The sequence below is a fragment of the Oryctolagus cuniculus genome, chromosome 3 (genome assembly GCF_051225735.1).
Source record: "Oryctolagus cuniculus isolate XC-2025 breed Fujian yellow rabbit chromosome 3, ASM5122573v1, whole genome shotgun sequence".
Lineage (NCBI taxonomy): Eukaryota > Metazoa > Chordata > Mammalia > Lagomorpha > Leporidae > Oryctolagus > Oryctolagus cuniculus.
In genome coordinates, this window is record NC_142869.1 from 60,731,428 (window position 1) to 60,749,884 (window position 18,457).

The window sequence follows — 18,457 nt, forward strand, 5'->3', positions numbered from 1 at the left end:
TGTCCACTCTGCCTGTCAAAAAAAAAAATTAAAAAAAAAATAAAAGAAAAAGAAAAAAAGAAAGAAAGAAATTACTACCTCCTTACAAATCTCTGGATGACAAAAAATGGAAGTTATGTCTTGATAGGATAGTTGGACAATGAAGAACTAAATGAGAAAGTGAAGGAGTAACATTGTAGGCAATTTTGAAATAATGTTTGAGGATTAACCAGAGGTAAAGCCAGAGTTCAAGTGAGACCAACAAGAATGTTCTGATTTGAATGAAAAGACAAAAAAGCAGTCCTGAGAATAGTAACAGGGAGTAAGTGGGACTAAGTCACTGGTTCTCAACTTTACATGGGCATGGCAATCAACTGTGAAGCATTTTAACATGCTGTTGCCTAGGCTGCCCTCTGAGCCACTAAAAGTGGAATGTCCGCTAGTGAGATTTGGGTATCAGATCTGTTTCGGCTTCTGGTGATTTCAGTGAGCAGCCAAGGCTGAGGACCACAGGTCTAAGGAAGCAGATTCAGTTCATGATTCTTCCCCTTCACTGTAAATTGCACAGAAATCTTAGGAAGAAAAAACATTATTTTTCAAAAGGGCAGCAGTAAACCAAATGTGCTTTCTGTACAATTCACTGGTTGTTCCTTGCAACTCTCTGTACAGTATCAGTAAAACCAGCGTTGAGGTTATATATAAGAACTGAATTGCAGCTCTGATTAAGTCTCCTGAATAAACAAGGGCTATTGGATTTCTTCACCCCTATACAGTTGTTGAAAATCTAGATCTCTGGAGCAACTGGGGGTAGAGCCAGTCCTCTTTCCAGTAGCCACCTGCCACTCCAAGCAGCTGTCTCAAGATATGAATGAATTAACCTCTGCCAGAGATCACAAACAGCTGCTAAAGTCAGCTGCTGGTGCAAAATGAAGGGGAAGGGAGGGAAAGAACTTTTGTGGCGATTGTGAGTTCCCTGGGGAATCCCAGGATCACTACTATTGTAATGTGGACAGCATGGAACACACAAGGATTCCATTGCAAATAAACACTGCAAATGATATCCCTAATTAAGGAGCATACCATTTGAAAATATACTATTGATAACTTTATACTTACTTGGAAACTTAAATGTTTGACCATTTTAAAAATGATGTATTAAAATATCAAAAAAAGATGTCAAATTCTCAGGACTGATTGTTTTGTTTTTTTCTAATTCATTGCTCCATTTTTTAAGAAATCTGAGCATTAACAGTTTTCTTCTTTGTGTTTGTCAGGTTTTATAAATATGAGATGAAGCTTTAAGAGCTACTTTAAAGGAATGGATTCCACCTTCATTTCAAATAGCAGTAGTTTACATATTTTAAAAATATATTTTAGTGAATTAGAAAGTACATTTTATGGTGTTAACAAATTCTGGAGCTTAAGAAATATAGCTGTATTTCTCCTGCACTAGTAAACATTACCAAGCAAGAGGAGTAAGCTTCACATTCCAGAAGGTGTCAAAGACCTATGCTTACTTCAACACTTAATTTTGACCTGTTACCCCATCATACTCTTCTTGCTTTGCTCCTTGGCTCTTTTAGATTTCTATGCTTCAAATACCTTAAAGGGTTATTTAGCTTATCATTTTGTTAGTTCAAGATATGGTAGGTTAACCAACAGAACTATAATAAAAGGTATAAACACAGGATGGATTTGAAGCAATTCCACAACAATTTCATGTGGCTTTATGGTTCAGGGTCTATAGATTTTAAAATTATGCCAGTGGAGGCTTTCCTATGCGAAAGCTTCAGATCTATCTTTAAGGTTGCAAATATAGTATTTTAACTCCATCATCAAAGTATTTTTGAAATCAATTTTTTTTTCCTCAGGGCAAAACAGTTTTTTAAGTTTGGTTAACAGAGAATAGATACATACAAATTTATCTCTGTAGCCAATAAAAGCAGATTTAGGAAACATCAGGAGAATTAGAGAAAGTTCAAAGAAGCACTATGTAGATACCCAAAAGGTAGAAATTAGAGCACATGTAGAACAAGGGAGTAAAGGGAATATGTTAGAACAATTTCTGTTACAAATCACAGAACTCGGGGCCAGCGCTGTAGCGCAGGGGGTTGATGCCCTGCCCTGAAGCGCTGGCATCCATATGGGTGCTGGTTTGGGACCCAGCTGTTCCACTTCTGATGCAGCTCTCTGCCATGGCCTGGGAAAGCAGAAGATGGCCCAAGGCTTTGGGCCCCTGCACCTGCGTGGGAGGGCTAGAAGAAGCTCCTGGCTCCTGGCTTCGGACAAGGCGCAGCTCCGATCGTTGCGGCCAACTGAGGAGTGAACCATCAGATGGAAGATCTCTTCGCTCTCTCTCTCTCTCTCTCTGCCTCTCCTCTGTGTAACTCTTTCAAATAAATAAATCTTTAAAAAAAATCACAGAACTCAAAATTTTAAAAACAAAATAATTTACAAGTATACATTTTCAGCTAAAATCATGATTTTTAAAGATATCAGTAGGAGTCTATTTCTTCTCGTCTTTCATTTCTGCTTTCCTTTGTATGCCTTCATTTCTGGGCAGGATCTCCTAAGTGGTGATAAAGATCACAAGGAAATCCATGGGCCCATAGTGCTAGCTCAGCGATCACAGAGGAGAGAGAGCACTTCTTCCAAAGGTATGCAGATCTATATAGCGACTCAATCAGATTAAATTAAAAACCTGTCTCTGAGCTGAACTGTGGTCAGAGAATATATCTGCATACAAGGCACATGCCCACTCCTGGTTCTAGACAAGGATGGACCCATTCCTACCTGAATCACCTATCACTGAAAATGGAGGGAGGGTTGTAATTACAAAGAAAATTTGTAAGGTATGGAGAGAAACACACACATACATGCGCATGCGCACAAACACACACACACACACACATGCATGTGAGCATACATACTTGTGTATACACCATAATCATCATTCCCCTAGACAATGCTCTCAAAATAGGATAATTCAAATAAGATTTGATAAAAGACTTTACTTAATAAGGATATGGTCAGAGAATGGAGAAAAAAATCCAGAGTAGGCACAAAGGAAGATAGTGATTACCAGAATCTCAGAGAAGAGAATTTTCTAGGAATAATTATCGTAAGAGGAGCAACGTCCCTTTGTCAAGGGACAGAGCCAACCAAAGCAACTTGGTAAGGAGGAAGCCAGGGGAACAGACACCCAGCTTCCTCTTCCTCCTGATCTCTGACAAACATCTCCATTGGCCCAACCCAACGGGATGCCAGAAGGCAAGAAAATTCCCAGGGCAAGAAAAAAAGTAAGAAAGTGGATCTTCTGGGACATACAGAAAATATACAGCACACAAGCACTACAAAAGGATAGTTTACAATAGCTCTTACACATGTGTGACAAAACCAATTACATTGTAATAAATGTTCTATAAATAAACTGTGTAACTTAACACAAATCCATCCTCAACATCTCCTAACCTCTACTTCCTTTCTAATTCTGCCTTTAAAACAAATAAATAATTTTTTTTAAAAAAAAAAAAAAGCTCTGTTCTTATGTGAGTAGTTCCTTCTTGTATTTTACTGAGTTGCCTGCTTGCAAACTTCATTTGATGTTTTTTGGTAGGGCAATATGTGAAAGTGAAGCCTCTGGTTTTCCAGACATTGAATCTGCTGGTGAAAGAGTAGAATAATTCAGGTAGAAAGTAAGAAGGGGTCATTTTGGCCCCAAGCCTAAGTCAAATTTTCTGATCTAGTTTTTTTTTTTTTTTTTTTTTAACTTTTTTTTTTTTTTTTTTTTTTTTAATTTTTGACAGGCAGAGTGGACAGTGAGAGAGAGACAGAGAGAGAAAGGTCTTCCTTTGCCGTTGGTTCACCCTCCAATGGCCGCGGCTGCAGCCGGCGCACCGTGCTGATCCGAAGGCAGGAGCCAGGATCCAGGTGCTTTTCCTGGTCTCCCATGGGGTGCAGGGCCCAAGCACCTGGGCCATCCTCCACTGCACTCCCTGGCCATAGCAGAGAGCTGGCCTGGAAGAGGGGCAACCGGGACAGAATCCGGCGCCCCAACCGGGACTAGAACCCGGTGTGCCGGCGCCGCAAGGTGGAGGATTAGCCTATTGAGCCACGGCGCCGGCTGTCTGATCTAGTTTTAACAACAAATAATGCTGCTATTTTGATATTTATCTGATATCAAAGTATATTAGTCAATTCAAATCGAGAAACTAGGAGAGGAGTGTGGTTATTTATCCTAAATTACCAACACAAGGTACATCATCTGAAAAACTGTGAGAACAGGTCCAGGTCTTCATAGTTTTATATCAAAGCATGGCATAGACAGATTGAACTTTCAACTGTAGCTGAAAGTAATAGCTGTAACAAGTGGTGCTGTCCTGGATTTTGAAATCTGAAGTCAGCAGAAGCTGGTACTGCTGCTAAAATAAGCAAATGTAGCTAGTACTAACTGGATTAAACCAGGTAGCTGAAAACTTTCACACAAGTGAGAAAGTGGCCATTTGGAGCTTTAAGCAAGACTTTGATTGGTGTGCTTGCGCTCGTAACAAAACTTAGATTTAACCAGAGAAGTAGTCCAACTTAGCAGTCAGGATGGGTGTTTCAGAGCCTGGAACTGAAACAAGCAGAAGTTTGCTCGTAAGTGAAAATATCACGTTCTTCCTTGAGGTCAGAGGAATTTTAACTGCAGAGGCATGATCACCTCTTTTGGGAGCTGTCCTCACATAAAATGAATAAGATTTTTGTTAGAAACAGGAAAACCACTAATCAGATGGAACAGAATTTCAGCAGACTACAAATCTGCCAGTGTGGAATATGAACTATGAGGTTGGAGTAGGCATCTCTTAATCTGTATGAGTTGAAATTTTGAAATCTTAAATATTGATGAGAAAGATAATACCATTTTGCTTATTCCCATAAGTACCTACTATATGCCATTCACTCTGCTCTGTGCCCCTACTTTCAAAATTATATCTGTAGTATATCTCTTCCATATTATAAGCTCTGTGAAGGATTCATGAAGGAATAGGACTCAATAAAATATTGCTAATATTATCCTTAGTAGGCCTTTATTAAATTGTGAATGAATCTTCCATTAAAGTATGTCACAAATTTACTATAACGATAGTTCCACAACTTTCTTTGGAAATGTAATATTTCTCTGTCTTAAAATTTCTACAGCACTTCTGTTTCAAAGTCAAGTTATAATTCTTGCTATAGTTTCCATATATAAATAAAATTGCAAACATTTTCTATTTGATTTTATTAAAACTTATTAGGTTATTCAAGTCTATCCAACAAGAAATATTCTTTTATTTTTGATCTCTAAATAAATTTAGGCTAACTCTAAATGTTCTCTTTTTAAAAAGACATGTGTACTCATTCAGTAGAATTTGTTTGTAAGTGTTCTTAAAAGCTGATTTACTTGCATAAAGCCTTTAAAGCAAAGATTAAAAATATTATGTGTGTTTAAGGACAAAATGTAAAATACACATAGCATTATAAAACAAAAATAATGAAATTTAGCTTTACATATCATTTTAAATTAGTTCTCTGAGATGGTAAACAGGTATAAAAATGTTGAAAGACTACAGGATTTTCATGGGCCCTGGGGATTAGAGAGATTTGAAGAAAAAAAGACAAATATAAGAAATTTATAATATAAAACAGGTTGGTTATGAGGGATAAAGAAAAGTTTTCTGGGGGCCAGTCTGTGGCATAGCAGGTTAAAGCCCTGGCCTGAAGCGCTGGTATCCCATATGGGTGCTGGTTCTAGTCCCAGCCGCTCCTCTTCCAATCCAGCTTACTGCTATGGCCTGGGAAAGCAGTAGAGGATGGCCCAACTCCTTGGCCCCCTGCACCTGCATGGGAGACCCGGAAGAAGCTCCTGGCTCCTGGCTCCTGGCTTCAGAACAACGCAGCTCCGGTCATTGTGGCCATCTCAGGAGTGAACCAATGGATGAAGACCTCTCTCTCTGTCTCTACCTCTATCTGTAACTCTTTCAAATAAATAAAAATAAATCTTAAAAAAAAAAGTTTTCTGGCCTGACTGAATAGATAAAAAAATAACTATTGATAAAGAATAAAGTAAAAATGGGGAAGAAACAAATGTATCAAAAAAGAATAATCTTGATCTTTTAAATATTGAATTTAATGCTGCAGTGGGATATGAAAATGGTAGTAAATATTATGCGGTACTTAGCCGTGTGAAAGTAGACTTCAAGAAGAAAATAATGGCTGAAATAAAAAAAAATACACAGAAGTTGCTGGCATTGTGATGCAAAGGGTTAAGCTGCTGCTTCCAACACCAGCATCCAACATCAGAGCACATGTTCAAGTCATCCATGTGTCCATGAAAGAAACCTGTATTTATTCCCCTACTGCTGGAATACTTTATTAGAAAATAGAGTAAAACAACTGGCAGAATGTCCACCATGATTTCCCGATTCATAAAATAAGGGACTCTATGGTGAGGAAAGCCAAATAGAAATCTTGAATCTCCTTTACCAACCAACATAATAAATCATTCCTGGGAGAATTTCAGGTATAAGCACCAATACCAAGGACTTGAAGAATGTAGAAGTGGTGATTCCTATGACATTACTATTCACCTTGCCTAATCACCTTTGCAAAGGACAGATGGGTCCTGGAGAATGACAGTGGGTTGATGACACCTATTGCACTGTGTGTGATAATTTACTTAAGCAAATCAACACATTCCCTGGTTCCTGGTATGCAACCACTGATCTTCTGAATACTTTCACTTGATACACCACCATGAATCTACTGCAGGGTTGTATCAACTCTGCATTCATATGTCATAATCTCTCCATTACACAACACAATAAGATGGCCCACATTGATAATATCATGTTGATTAAATACAGTCAGCAATAAGCAGAAAATACATTAAATTCTTAGTAAGGTAAGTCTACACTCACACACACAAAAAAAAATCCAGAAAAAATATAGGGGTCTACTGTTCAGGACCATGTCATTATATCCCTTCCAAGGTAAAGAATAAACTGCTGAATTTGAACCTTCCAAATGCCAAGGACTGTGTCTTCGGATTTTGAAGGCAACACAGATCTCATTTGAAAATAGTACTAGGATTCAATTATTGAGTAAAAGAATAGGATGCAAGCTTTGAAGAGAAAGATGTGCAAAAGATCCAGACTTCCATGTAAGCTTCTCTGACATTTAAGCCATATAGTCCGGCAAGTAAGATGGCGCTTGAAGTGTTTGCAGCAATTTATTGGCTCTACAATGAAGTCGTTGGAAAACCAGTTATGGTAGAAAACTGCAGAATTTTTAAGATTTAGAAGCTAAGTTTCCCCATATTTTGTAAACAAGAAATTTTTTTTGATAAATAGTTTGTAGATTTTTTTTAGTCCTAGTAGAGAATAGATGTTTAATAAATGCAACCAAATCATCTTGAAAATTAAATTGGCTCTCAAGAACGATTGTTGATTTATGAACTAAGCCATAAAGTTGGGACTGAATGGTAGCACTGCATCATTAAGTGGAAGAGGTGCATGCAAGGTCAGCAATTCCTAAAAGCACAAATAAGATGCATGTGCAAATGATTCAGCTTCCAGTGGCTCCTCCTCCTGCTGCATTTCCTCTGAGCCATCAGCCCACAACTCTGGGAGTTCCTTTAATCAGTTGACTGATGAGAAAGGAAAATCCAATCACTGATTTAAAAATGGTTCTGCACAGTACACAGAACATTCTGTGGAGGACTTTTCACCTCAGCCCCACGTAGGCCTTGCTCTGGGGATAGTGGTGAAGGAAAACACTACACACACACACACACACACACACACACTAATAACTCTAAGCAGTGCACATTGTGTTTTATTGTTCCAACATTAAGATATGGCCAAAAGATGGCTCTCTGCTGATTTTAGTCAAGGGCAATCAAACTGCTTGTTGGATAGTAGGAACAGGGTTGGATATGGTGAAAAGGTGTCAAGAAGAAGCATATAGATGGACCTCTGAAAACAGGCACAGAGCGTAATGGTATTTGTGTCTGCTGTCAATGTCCACCAAGGAAAACTCCAGCAGGAGAAATTTTTAACTATATTACTCTTTCTGTAGATGTCAGTCTCTTTCCCTACCATTTCGGACTCTATTCCACCAATTCGTGACCAAAGTGTACTGTAGTACAGACAAAAGTTATTCTGCAATTCAGTAATACACACTTCCAGTCACAATACACACCTTCACTCTTCTTCAAGCTACTTCTGAGTACTCAGTCTGAGGCTACCAGAGATTGGCACTGAGTTTCAGCTGTTGGCTCTTGATTACATTGAACAATTTGCTTCATAGAAGGACAGCAATTTTACCTCACTTGAGAAACTTTTTCTAGATATAGACTTACCATCCTGGTCCAAAAGGTTTTAGTCAAAACTATCATTTGTGGACTTACAAAATATTTTATCCACCAACATGATATATCGGATAGCATTGCTTCTGACCAAAGAGCTTATTTTATAATAAATAAAAAGCAACAGTGGGCTTCTGCTCACTCAAGTCCCTGATCTTTTCCTGTTCCCTGATGTTTCCTGGAAGCAAATGAATGATCTTTTTAAATACTCAGATACAGCACCAACTGGGTGGTCATACATTGTAGGGTGGCATCATGTCCGTCAGCATACAGCATATGATATGAATCAAAGATTAACGTGTGGCACTGGTCCTCAAATACTCCTATAGCCATTGATCCATTGGTGGGGAAAACAAGCAATGGAGGGGGGGTCGGCGCCATGGTGCACTGGGTTAATCCTCCGCCAGCGGTGCCAGCATCCCATATGGGAGCCGGTTCTAGTCCCGGTTGCTCCTCTTCTGATCCAGTTCTCTCTTTCAGCCTGGGAAGGCAGTAGAAGATGGCCCAAGTACTTGGGCCCCTGTGCCCGCATGGGAGACCAGGAAGAAGCACCTGGCTCCTGGCTTCGGACGGGCTTAGCTCTGGCCGTGGCGGCCATTTGTGGGTGAACCAATGGAAGGAAGACCTTTCTCTCTGTCTCCCTCTCCCACTGTCTATAACTCTACCTCTCAAATAAATAAATAAAATCTTAAAAAAAAAAAAAAAGGGAATGGGAAATGGAGAATGGGGTAGCTTCTCTCCCTATAACCCCCTAATAAGACACCAGCAAATTTTTTTTTTCCATTTTCACAATTTTTGGATGTATAGTCTAGAGATCTTCTCTCCCAAGGAGGGAATGCTTCCTCATGACAGGAATCAGCAGTCAAATAAGGAGCCTACTATAGCGTGTGGAATGATTGATTTTGACTACTAGGAGAGACTGTAGTTAGCAGAATTGTAAGATAGCCCACAAATTCCCATCCTCTGGAGTACAAGTCTCTATAATCCTGCCTCAGTCCCTATCATGGAATGTAGGTAATAGCTATGAGTGTGACAAGATAGTCATGGCTTTGATTAGGCTATATTATGTTAGATTCAGTTGCAGCTCAATGGAATAAGATTCTCTTTCTGTACTTGCAGAAATAAGCTGTCAGATAAGAGGATAACATGTCTGAGATCTAAGAGAAACTCCTAGGAGCTAAAAGTAAACCTGTATTTCCCAGTTAACAGATAGCAAGTGAACTGGACCTGCACCCTAACACCACAAATTCAACCAAAAATCTGAATGAGTTTGAAGCAGGATCTTGAGCATCAGATGAGGTCACAGCTGTCAGTTGCAGCTTGATTTTAGTTTGGTGAGGCCCTAAGAGAGCAGCTAGCTAATCCATAGCTAAACCCCTGGCCCATAGAACCTGTGAGATATTAAGTGTGTGAGGTTTTAAGGTGCTAAGTTTCTAGTAATACACCATGCAGTGATATAAAACTAACACAATTATGCTGCGTCTGCACAGTGGGGTGGAGAGGCACATGGCCCAGGAGATTTTCTAAGGCACTAATCACAACTCACATATTCTTATAATAAAAAAAAATCAGTGTAACACTTAAAAAATTCAAAATTACCAGAACAAAGAATGGGGCACAGAATCTTTATGAATTCAGGTTTGAGACACAATCAAACGACAATCATCTATGTTTCTTGCTGAGAACAAAGGGAATAGGTATTAGAAGTTATAAATACTAGTTATAAACATAAGATTATTTTCAAAAATTAAAACTATCTTGTTATGAGTACTTCCTCCTTATTTGACATGAATATATTTGTGTGTGTGTGTGTGTGTAGAACATATAGAAATATATTCGAGAAAATAATATGGAAAAAGATTATTGTGGTTAAGACATAGATGTAGATAAAGATATATAGATATAAATGGAGAATGACCAAAACCAGCACAGTATCTCAATACATTACTCAGGGAATTAAAATCTAAATCTAAACCAGTAATTACTTTAATTGTAGCCGGCAAACATTTCAAAAAAGAGGAGATGCATAATAGAGAAAAAAAAAAAGCATTAAAATGTAATCTAATCTTTAGGAGTCACTCCAGAAGTACATAGCTAAGCAGTCTATTGGCAAGTGTCTGAGAGATAATGAAATGTAGCTTGTATCAGAAACCATGTGCACAAAAATAATCAGAATGAGAGTTGTTGCAAGTTGTTGTACTCTACACTCAATCACACTATTACACAGTATTTCCTAATAATATTAACAGCTGATATTAATAAGAACTTATTGTATGTTAAACCTACTTTGTGTTAGCTTCTTATGTATTAGGAACAAAGATTGGTACACAGCTTTTAAAATTCAGATTTGAAACACTCTGTCAACAAACCATGATCAGCTAGGTTTCTCGCTGAGAGCAAGCAACTTACTAGGTGTTACTAAATATAGGTAAATGCCACCCTTATCTCATTTAATCCTCATGACTATAGATGGGAAGTGTCATTATTATCCCCATTTCACAGATAAGCAAATCAGAGCTTAGATACCAAGTTATTTACCCAATGTCACAAAGTAAGAAAGGAAACTTAATACTTAACCCACAATTATCTGATACTGTTTCATACTCTCAACAACTAGTCAACACCATATTATCTTCCTGCATAAAAACACCTTCAGAAACATTTGTCCAGCTTTAAGCATCAGTTATTTAGGTATGTATTTCCCCACAAAATCTTTTTTCCTATATATTTTGCTAATTTTTCATTAATTTAAATCTTCTGTGAAGTTTTACATAAAAATGATTATTTGAGTTATTTCCTTGGCTCTATTGTCTTTCAAAAAGACAATCTCTGTAAAGTCTAAGTTTAATTTCAATTCAGCCGACGTTGAAAAAGTTGTGCCACTCTCCTGAGTACTACTATTCCTGGTGTGGAATTGCTGACCTAGTTCTAAAGTGAGATAAATTCACATAACTCAAATGTAGTCTTTAGAGAAAGAGCAGAATTATTGTTCATGTCCCATTTATAAAGAATGCTGACCTCTCAAAATAACCTATTTGTTATTGTAAACGTTTAACAAATAAAAAATAACTGAGCTCATGCCTTGTCAACAATGTTCCATGCTATTTTGATCTTAAGTTGTTTTGCCTGTTTTGTTTTTTAGTCTTAAAATCTTAACATCCCACTTGGCTTCATTATTGCAGAATATGACATTATTCTATGTTGCATAAGGTGAAATATCACACATTTAAGCCTATGTACCTTTAATTTTGGAAGATCAAATGAGAAGGCAGAAAATAGCTATCACTACATACACTAAATCTGGAAAAGATGGAAGAAAGTCTGTTAACCATCTGTATAATGTTACACAGATATTACTGATTATTATGTCAATGGCACATGGACATTGATCTTTGGCTCATTTAATAAAGTGTCAGCAATGGTAAAAAATTACTAATTAAAGATATTAAAATTATTATCTGTGACACAAGTTTTAGAATTGTAAAATGCCTGTAAGCTTGTCATTTTTATAGAATTTATAAGGATAAATTATTTAAAAGAATGCAATAAAATTTCAATATTACTTTATTTATTTTTTTGACAGGCAGAGTTAGACAGTGAGAGAGAGACAGAGTGAAAAGTCTTCCTTTTTCCATTGGTTCACCCCCAAAGTGGCCGCTATGGCTGGCACTGCACTGATCTGAATCCAGGAGTCAGGTGCTTCCTCCTGGTCTCCCATGTGGGTGCAGGGCCCAGGCACTTGGACCATCCTCCACTGCACTCCCAGGCCACAGCAGAGAGCTGGCCTGGAAGAGGAGCAACCATGACAGAATCTGGCGCCCCAGCTGGAACTAGAACCCGGAGTGCCGGCACCACAGGTGGAGGATTAGCCTACTGAGCCGCGGTGCTGGCTCAATATTACTTTAAAATATGGTATAAAATCCCAGAAAATAAGTATTGAATGGCAAAGAAAAAATCTAGCGTTAGAGTTGTGATGATCTTATTATAACTTAATTAAAACCAACGAGATCCAATACGATTAAGAACTAAAGATTAATTTAGAGAAATAGATACATCAGGAAAAAAATGTGAAAACATCTTTATGCTTAAATTACAAGAAATAAAAATCCTCTAAGTCAAACTTAATTAAAATAGGGTTTACCAAAAAGGTAAACACACAGGCTCCATGGGCATTCAAAGCCGGGAAATGAAGAATAATCAGGGCACAAGGATTTCAGAAGCAGAACCAGAAGGACAGGAGCTAAGGCATCTCTGTGAGTCTCTCACAGACCAGTCACCCATTCCTTCACTCCCTCCCTCTCACCAGCATCCTGGTGAGCATGGCCCAGCACAGCTACCTCCTCCTCAGCTCTCACCTCAGGCTCTAATCTCAAGTACCCACAATCACCCGAGGACCACAATTACCCATTGTCTCAACTGTGCATGGTTCGCTCCTGGTCAGGTTTTCTTACCAAGGCAAGGCAGCTATGATGTGGGTTCCTAATGAAACAGAATATTCATGAAGGGGAATTTCAATAGATAAACAGGAACAAAAAAATAAAACACAAGAATTAGTCTATATGTTTAAAGCTTAAGTGAGAAAAATAGAAAAGCTTAGGGTGATAGATGAGGCCTGGCCAAATACAAAAATAAAGGTTTCCAAAACAACTTACTTGATTACATTTTCTCCCACTTTTAATGCAGCTAAAATATATAGTTTCATTTTTTAGATTACTGTAAGTTGCAAACAAATATATAATAATGATTTTGATTTTGGCTTTAGGACCCAGTAAAGGCTATTTGAATAGCATAACTAAAATTAACAGCTTCAACAAGCATATTTTCAATGGACAAGTTTATGCATAACATGTAGAATTCATGAACACAAAATTGAGTCCACTATCCACAAATGTACTTACAAGACATACTGACAGGGCAGGTGCCATGTCTGGCCGGGAGGGCAGCAAGAAGGAGCCCCTGAGACAGCCCAAGAGGCAGGCCAAGGAGATGGGTGAGGAGGATCAGGCTTTCAAGCCAAAACAAAGGGAGGAGCAGAAGAAACTGGGAAAGCTGAAAGCTAAGGCCATTGGGAGAGGCCCCTTGGCCACAGGTGGAATTAAGAAATCTGGCAAAAAGCAAGCTGCTCCTGGTGCCTGCAGAGATGATGCCTTTGACTCAGTTCCTATTCAAACATCTGGACACCTAGCTACGGCATCTTTTGCCACCTAGAGTTAGAAGGAAGTGTGATCTTGGAGTTTGTCATACCTTTACAAATAGACTTTTGTAAAAAAGACATCATGACAGCAGTGATCCAATTCTAATGCAAGGAGAAAAACCTGAGAATTTAAAGTAATTTATATTGAATTTTAGTAGATGTGTCATAAACAGTTCATAAGAATTGAAATTTTCGGAGAGAGAGGCAAGATGGCGGAATAGGAAGGGAGCACACTGATAGTCTGGGGAGAGATAGTTTAATAAAAGTGGAGATACTGCAGGTTCAAGGAAGAGTAGGGGAGGAAACAGCAGAAGAAACTCTTCCGGAACACGTGACTCACAGCGGACCTGCGTGGAGAGCGTGGGAGCCCACAGTTCGGGACATCAGCGGCAGACTCAACACACCAGCGCTGGAACGCGAGGTGAGCCGAACCTCAATAGCCCGAGACACCGGCAGGCAAGCGGAGAGAGGAGACTAGAGGGAACGACCCCCGGGGGGGGAAGTTCACAAGGCTAACTGGAAGAGAGAGAGAGAGAGAAAAAAGGGTGACTAGTACGGACACGGGTTTCTCTCTCTCCGCTCACCTCTCAAGGGCGAGCAAGACAAAGAGCAGGCGCCATCTTGGACATACGTCATAAGCAGAGCGACCTCAGGTCTGCACCGGCCCTGAGCCTAGCAGAAAAACCTGACTCTGGGCGGGGCAAATTAACAGGAGATTAGGAGCTAGTAAATTTGTGGTGCTACTGAACTGAGACTGTGAAAAAAGAGACGGTGGGGGAGAGAACTCACGGAATTCACGTGAGCACTCTCCAGAGACGCTACAATTCCGTAACTTTGGCAACCCAGTGGGAGGCTGAAGGAGAATTTGAGCCCACTCTGAGGGCCGAACAGATTCCCTGTGTGGTTCTTGGGAAAGAGCTTCCCATCTCTGGCTCCTGTGGGTATATCATTTGCCTGCTAACTACCTCCAACTTCGTTCAGCTGTGTGGAATTACTTCCCTTTTGAATCAAAAAAAAAAAAAAAAAGAGAGAGAGAGAGAGAGAGATTTACCACGCCTAACCTGGGAGTGTCACCTTTGGCACACCAAACAGAGCTCTCAGGCCACACCCATCTCAAGCCCTAAGGCTCCATCAAAAACAGATAGTCCACTTAATCTAGAGTCATAGTATAACAAGAAAAAGCACCACAGTGAAGAAACCAAATATCTCCAATATGCCAAATAACAAACGCAAAAACCGAGGTAATAAAAACAAGGAAGTCACCATGACGCCCTCAAATGAAAAAGACACCCCAATTCAAGATTATGAAGATGATGACATAGAAGAAATGCAAGAAGCAGATCTCAAAAAATTGATAAGAACATTAAGAAGTTCTCAAAAACAAATTCTTGAACTACACAAATCCTTAATGGACAAGATAGAAAATCTCTCTCGTGAAAATGAAATATTAAGGAGGAATCAAAATGAAACGAAACAACTAGTACAACAGGAAACTGGGATAGTGACTGAAGTGAAGAATTCAATAGATCAAATGAAAAACACAATAGAGAGCCTTACAAACAGAATGGGTGAAGCAGAAGAGAGAATATCGGACTTAGAAGACAGAGAACAGGAAAGGATACAGTCAGACCAAAGAAAAGAAGAGGAAATTAGAAATCTGAAACATATTGTCGGGAATCTTCAGGATACTATTAAAAAAACCAACATTCGGGTTCTAGGAGTTACTGAAGGCATGGAGAGGGAGAAAGGATTAGAAGGCCTTTTTAGTGAGATACTAGCAGAGAACTCCCCAGGTTTGGAGAAGGACAGAGACATCCTAGTACAGGAAGCCCACAGAACCCCTAATAAACACGACCAAAAGAGATCCTCACCACGACACGTTGTAATTAAACTCTCCACAGTGAAACATAAAGAAAAGATCCTAAAATGTGCAAGAGAGAAACGTCAGATTACTCTCAGAGGATCTCCAATCAGACTCACAGCTGACTTCTCATCAGAAACTCTAAAAGCTAGGAGGGAATGGCGAGATATAGCCCAGGTACTAGGAGAGAACAACTGCCAGCCCAGAATATTATATCCTGCAAAGCTATCATTTGTGAATGAAGGTGAAATAAAGACTTTTCATTGTAAACAGAAATTGAAAGAATTTGTTGCCACTCGTCCAGCCCTGCAAAAGATGCTTAAAGATGTGTTACACACAGAAACACAGAAACACGGTCATCAATATGAAAGAAGGTAAAGGAAGGAAACCAAGGAAGGAAACCTCACAGCAAAAGATCACAGGGAATTCAAAGCATATATTAGAACTTATCTTTGGCAAATGGCAGGGCAAAGTTACCACTTATCATTAGTCACTTTGAACGTGAATGGCCTGAACTGTCCAGTTAAAAGACACCGATTGGCTGATTGGGTTAAGGAACAAAACCCATCTATTTGCTGCTTACAAGAAACACATCTTTCCAACAAAGATCCATACAGACTGAAAGTGAAAGGCTGGAAAAAGATATACCATGCCAACAGAGATGAAAAAAGAGCGGGCGTAGCCATCTTAATATCGGACAACATAAACTTCACCACAAAAACTGTTAAGAGAGACAAAGAGGGACACTATATCATGATTAAGGGATCAATTCAACAGGAAGATATAACAATTATCAATGTATATGCACCTAACTACAGGGCACCAGTTTATCTAAAAGATTTATTAACGGACTTAAAGGGAGACTTAGACCCCAATACAGTAGTACTGGGGGACTTCAATACTCCACTCTCAGAAATAGACAGATCATCCGGTCAGAAGATCAACAAGGATACAGTAGATTTAAACGACACTATAGCCCAAATGGATCTAACAGATATATACAGAACTTTCAATCCTACAGCTAAAGATTTTACATTCTTCTCAGCAGTACATGGAAGCTTCTCTAGGATTGACCACATACTAGGCCATAAAGCGAGTCTCAGCAAATTCAAAAGAATTAGAATCATACCATGCAGCTTCTCAGACCATAAAGGAATGAAGTTGGAAATTACCAACTCAGGAATCCCTAGAGCATACGCAAACACATGGAGATTGAACAACATGCTCCTGAATGAACAATGGGTCATAGAAGAAATCAAAAGAGAAATCAAAAACTTTCTGGAAGTAAATGAGGATAACAGCACAACATACCAAAACTTATGGGACGCAGCAAAAGCAGTGTTAAGAGGGAAGTTTATATCAATAGGTGCCTACATCAAGAAATTGGAAAGGCACCAAATAGATGAGCTTTCAATTCACCTCAAGGATCTAGAAAACCTACAGCAAATCAGACCCAAATCTAGTAGGAGAAGAGAAATAATTAAAATCAGAGAAGAAATCAAGAGGATTGAATCAAGAAAAACATTACAAAAAATCAGCCAAACGAGGAGCTGGTTTTTTGAAAAAATAAACAAAATTGACACCCCATTGGCCCAACTAACTAAAAAAAGAAGAGAAAAGACCCAAATCAATAAAATCAGAGATGAAAAAGGAAATGTAACAACAGACACCACAGAAATAAAAAGAATCATCAGAAATTACTACAAGGACTTGTATGCCAGCAAACAGGGAAACCTATCAGAAATGGATAGATTCCTGGACACATGCAACCTGCCTAAATTGAACCAGGAAGACATCAAAAACCTAAACAGACCCATAACTGAGACAGAAATTGAAACAGTAATAAAGGCCCTCCCAACAAAGAAAAGCCCAGGACCAGATGGATTCACTGCTGAATTCTACCAGACGTTTAAAGAAGAACTAACTCCAATTCTTCTCAAACTATTCAGAACAATCGAAGAAGAGGGAGTCCTCCCAAATTCTTTCTATGAAGCCAGCATCACCTTAATTCCTAAGCCGGAAAAAGATGCAGCACTGAAAGAGAATTACAGACCAATATCCCTGATGAACATAGATGCAAAAATCCTCAATAAAATTCTGGCCAATAGAATGCAACAACACATCAGAAAGATCATCCACCCAGACCAAGTGGGATTTATCCCTGGTATGCAGGGATGGTTTAATGTGCGCAAGACAATCAATGTGATACACCACATTAACAGACTGCAGAAGAAAAACCATATGATTATCTCAATAGATGCCGAGAAAGCATTTGATAAAATACAACACCCGTTCATGATGAAAACTCTAAGCAAACTGGGTTTGGAAGGAACATTCCTCAATACAATCAAAGCAATTTATGAAAAACCCACAGCCAACATCCTATTGAATGGGGAAAAGTTGGAAGCATTTCCACTGAGATCTGGAACCAGACAGGGATGCCCACTCTCACCACTGCTATTCAATATAGTTCTGGAGGTTCTAGCCAGAGCTATTAGGCAAGAAAAAGAAATTAAAGGGATACAAATTGGGAAGGAAGAGCTCAAACTATCCCTCTTTGCAGATGACATGATTCTGTATTTAGGGGACCCAAAGAACTCTACTAACAGACTATTGGAACTCATAGAAGAGTTTGGCAAAGTAGCAGGGTATAAAATCAATGCACAAAAATCAACTGCCTTTGTATACACAGACAATGCCATGGCTGAGGAAGAACTTCTAAGATCAATCCCATTCACAATAGCTACAAAAACAATCAAATACCTTGGAATAAACTTAACCAAAGACGTTAAAGATCTCTACGATGAAAATTACAAAACCTTAAAGAAAGAAATAGAAGAGGATACCAAGAAATGGAAAAATCTTCCATGCTCATGGATTGGAAGAATCAATATCATCAAAATGTCCATTCTCCCAAAAGCAATTTACAGATTCAATGCAATACCAATCAAGATACCGAAGACCTTCTTCTCAGATCTGGAAAAAATGGTGCTGAAATTTATATGGAGGCACAAGAGACCTCGAATAGCTAAAG

General features: G+C 38.9%; 1 pseudogene; it reads left to right on the forward strand.

The window, feature by feature from the left end:
- The first annotated feature begins 13,278 nt into the window (after positions 1 to 13,278).
- On the forward strand, positions 13,279 to 13,664 carry LOC127491523 (translation machinery-associated protein 7 pseudogene; annotated as a pseudogene).
- The last annotated feature ends 4,793 nt before the right edge of the window (positions 13,665 to 18,457 follow it).